General features: G+C 32.0%; 1 pseudogene; it reads left to right on the plus strand.

Annotated features, from left to right (window-relative positions):
• Positions 1–776: 776 nt before the first annotated feature.
• Positions 777–1,791, plus strand: LOC107640958 (protein C2-DOMAIN ABA-RELATED 7 pseudogene; annotated as a pseudogene).
• The last annotated feature ends 3,214 nt before the right edge of the window (positions 1,792–5,005 follow it).

Genomic DNA, 5,005 nt, shown 5'->3' on the forward strand with positions numbered 1-5,005 from the left:
TACTATATATCTTTTTTTTTTCCCAGAAGACTATGTCTAAAATTAAATATTTTTGTTACCAAAATATTGTGATTTACTTAAGACAAAGGTCATTTTTGCACTACACACTTGGGGTAAGTATTAATATTTGTCCCTAACTTATTTTAGCCTTATTGTTATCTCAAACATCTTAAAAATGACTCGATGTTATTTTACCGGCAACTCAAGCAAAAATAACTAATAAAAATGGTAATATATAATAAATGTTACATGCAGCAAACTGAAAGAACAATATCCTGCAAGTTCAACCTAGTACATTAGAGCTCCTCCAACAACGAACAAATACAGAATGTGCTAATTTTATCCTTTAATTAAAACGGACAATGGTCTTTGTTATAATCTTGATCGTAAGTTTTTAAAATACTTAAAAACTGTAACGTAATTGAAGGAATTTATTTTGTTTTTAAAATCAACTAATTAAGGCCACGTCACATAGGGGAAAAGTTTGGTGTAGCCCGCATGATAAGAAAACCAAATATCTAAAATAGATTAGTGTAGATTAGTTTAAGTTCTGTTAGTGTTCACATCTTTATATTCTTTTCTTTTGCTGAACTGATTTTGTTAAACAAATCATTGTAACCTTGCAACTTATTGTTGAGTAGTTTAATGTTAAAGAATTAGACATACATATTTATATATCAAACTAAGTTTTTCATAAGTAACAAGAATATCATCACCATCATCATCGATATCTTAGCATCCTGTGGTGATTTTCAGAGGCGACAACAAACTGTACTATGATGGACCAAATCTATGGTGTTCTCAAACTTAGGATTCAGAGAGGCATTAATCTCGCAATTCGCGATTTGCGTTCTAGTGATCCTTATGTTGTTGTCAGCATGGGTACTCAGGTTAGAATCTTATTATAATATAATTGTTAAGATGCGATTTGCAAAGCAATTTAATTAAATATATTAAATTATCTAACAATTTTTAGTTATTATCTTTTACATAAAAATATTTTTATATAAATAAATTTTCATTTTGAGTTGTTTAATTTATTTGTTTTGAAATATTTTTTTCTTAATTTTTCTATCATATTTGGTATGTTAGTTGGAGTTAAAATGTGTAGAATAATTTTGTTAAACAAGAATTATTGTTTGTAATTTTTTTTTTTTGAAATCCTTTTTTTCCCCTTCTCATTAGAAATATGTGCTTATTATTATTAGCAAATTAAAATGATTCTTTAATTTGATATTTGATTTGGTGTGCAGAAACTGAAAACTAAGATCATGCATAAAGATCTCAATCCTGAGTGGAATGAAGAATTGACCCTTATGGTTGACGATATTAAAACTCCAATACATCTGGTATGTATTAGTCAAGTAAATTGTTTAGTAGACTTATTTACTATGTCACAATAATAATTATAATTATTATAATTAGATATAAAACTAATCATATACATCTGTCTAATAGTTTAAATTTTTTCTGCAGAAAGTTTTCGACAAAGATTTGTTCTCAGCAGATGATGAAATGGGTGAAGCAGTTATAGATATAAAGCCATATGTTAAGTGCTGGAACAAAGGATTGGAAAAACTCCCAAATGGTTGTGTAGTGAAAAGAATTCAGCCAAATGAAAATAACTATCTTGCAGAAGAGAGTCCCTGTATTTGGCACAATGGGACTATAATCCAACGTATGCTCTTAAAATTGAGAAATGTTGAGTGTGGTGAATTACTCTGTGAACTTGAATGGCTTAGTGTACTAGGTTCTATGGGCTTATTAGAGCTACAACACTTACATGCTTAAGTATTATATAATTGCCCCTTCCTAGCTATATAGTGTGTATATACACGTTCAGAAATAATAGTATTATGTGTATATTTAGTGCTTGTTTAGATATTATTAAATTTATAATATTTTTTTAGTGTATTTGGTAAATTTTTAATAATAAAAATAAAAATGTTAAAAAAAGTTTTTTAGAATTTTTTTTTTGAAAAATGATAATTTATATTTTTTAAAAATATTTTTTTACGTAATAAATAAATAAAAAATATTTTTATATTATTATACTCAAACATAATTAATAAATAAAAAAATATTTTTGTATAAAATATTCAAAATAAAATTATTTTTGTTTTTTCAAAATATTTTTTTAAAAAATATAACTTAAAAAAAATTTAAAAATTTATCCAAACAAGTGCTTAATTTTTTCGATAATTAGATTGTATATATATAAAAAATACATCCAACTCTCCATTAGCATATTGCAGAATGTAGTCCTTTAGCACATAATAATGTTTTCTTGTTTTTTCATCATACCTTAAGTTAACTCGTATGACTTTATATATAAAGAAATCACTTGTAGCTAAATTAGCAAAAAAATTAAAATTTTGATCCTCTAAATTTTGAATTTTATTTTAGAAGATAAAGTGTGATTTCTCACTATTTATTTCATAGGTTGGTCTAAAAAAAATATGAGAAAGAAAACTAATAAAATTATGAAAGAATAGGAAAATAAAAGTATTGTGAAAGAAAAAGATGAAGAAATTTTATTGATTGTTGAATGAATGAATTGTAAACTATGAAGGTAAAACTAAGTATATATAGAGTATTGGCCTATGAAAGATAAAAGTAGATAAAGATAAGATAGAGATAAAGATAAAGATAACTATAAGATAAGATAAGGACTAAATTATAATTTAATTTGTGTATTCTGTTGGGCTGAATTTGTGGGCCGTGAGACGTCTTTATTGTTGTCATGGGCTAAGGTCGAAGAGTGGTTTAATACGCCCCCGCAAGCTGGAGGATGAAAGATGTCAAGAACACTAAGCTTATTCAGATTAAGATGGAAGGGTTGAGGAGACAAAGGCTTGGTGAAGATGTCAGCTAGTTGCCCAGAAGAGGGAATTGGGAGAAGTTTCATCACTCTAGCTTGAGCTTTTTGTCGAACCAAGTGACAATCAACCTCTAAATGTTTGGTCCGTTCATGAAAAACCGGGTTAGCAGCAATATAAAGAGCACTCTGATTATCACAATATAAAACTGGTGGGCGGATAGGAGAGATGCGTAAAAATTATAACACATTTAGTATCCATTGAAGTTCACAAGTTGTGTTGGCAAGTGCACGATATTCTGCTTCCGTGGAAGAGCGGGCAACGGTGGTTTGTTTCTTGGTCTTCCAAGAGACTAAAGAACTGCCTAAGAAGAAACAATAACCTGTTAAAGATCGCCGAGTGTCATGACATCCGGCCCAATCAGAGTCACTGAAGCCGAGAAGCTGAATTTCTGATTCCCTTGGAAAGAAAAGTCCTTTGCCGGGACTAGTTTTCAGATATCGTAACACATGCTTGGCAGCTTGAAGATGAGATTCAGTAGGAGATGCCATGAATTGACTTAATTGTTGAGTGGCATACATGATGTTCGGTCGAGTAGTGGTGAGATAGATAAGACGGCCAACCAAACGACGATATACAAAAGGGTCAGATAGTAGGGGACTTTTGTCTTGATATAGTCTTGTGGTACTATCCATTGGAACAGAGGCAGGTTTAGTACCTAATAAACCAGAATCCTCCAAAAGATCAAGACAATATTTTCTCTGAGATAAGCAAATTTCCTTCTTTGATTGAGCAACTTCAATACCCAAAAAATATTTTAATAGGCCCAAGTCTTTAATTCAGAAGTGTTGGTGTAAAATAGACTTAATGGAAGCAAGTTCAGAAATGGAATTACTAGTGAGAACAATGTCGTCAACATAGACTAAAAGGATAGAAATTTGATCACCAATGAATTTGACAAATAAACTATAATCAGATGAGGTCTGCTGATATCCATGAGATAGCAAAAGATGAGAAAGTTTTTCATACCACATACGACTAGATTGTCGTAAACCATACAGTGACTTTAGTAGCTTACAGCATTGATTCGGTTGAGGAGATATAAATCCGGGTGGCAGAGTCATATAAACATCCTCAGAAAGATCCCCATGTAAGAAAGCATTATTGACATCCAACTGATGTATAGGCCAATGCTTCATAGAGGCTAATGCCAAAACTAATCTGATAGTGGCAGGCTTGACAACAGGGGAGAAAGTTTCCAAGAATTCAACACCTTCAGTTTGAGTGAACCCTTTAGCTACAAGGCGTGCTTTATATCGATCAACTGAACCATCAGACTTGCGTTTGATGCGATAGACCCATTTACAGCCAACCGACTTAACCCCTGCAGAGCAATCAACAAGACGTCAAGTTTTGTTCAGCTCAAGAGCATCCAACTCATCTTTCATAGCACTACGCCAATTAGAGTGTTGATTGGCGTCCTTAAAAGACTTTGGCTCAACGTCAGAATGTAGAGATAAAAAAAACCTTTTATGTGAAGATGAAAGAGAAGAAAAAGACATGACTGAAGATAAAGGGTACTTGCACTTTGAGGGAGATTGATTTGTAGAGATGAGAGAGGAATTACATAAGTAATCAGAGAGATATGCTGGAGGTCGGTGAGGCCGGTCGGAATGACGAGGATGGGGTTGCTCAGGTGGTGAAGAAGGTGACGGGGGATGAGAAGGTGATGATGGACTGGTGTCTAGTGTTGAAAGTGATTCGGTGGTCATGGGTTCAACTTGGTTAGGAAACGATAGTGAGGAAGAAGGAGAGGTTGTTGGAGAAAATAAAGAACTAGGTGGAGTTGGGTCAATGGGTATAGGTGAGGGTTCAACTGGAAGACTAACTAAATCTTGTTTTTGAGAAGGTGTGTTTGGCAATGTTAGGCTGAGTGTCTGGAATTGGACATTTTTTGTGACTAAGGGCAAGATCTTTTCATAAAAAATCACGTTTCTAGAAATCTCAATTCTTTTATCTTCTAAAACATAAACAATATACCCTTTAAAACCATATTGAAAGCCAATAAATACAGCATTTTTGGCTCTTGGATCCAATTTTGATCTATTTGTCATTTGGGTAGAAACAAAACATAAGCATCCAAAAACTTTAATGTCATGATAATTTGGTGGATGATTGAATAAAAT

This window comes from Arachis ipaensis, chromosome B5, assembly GCF_059453495.1.
Source record: "Arachis ipaensis isolate K30076 ecotype BB chromosome B5, ASM5945349v1, whole genome shotgun sequence".
Lineage (NCBI taxonomy): Eukaryota > Viridiplantae > Streptophyta > Magnoliopsida > Fabales > Fabaceae > Arachis > Arachis ipaensis.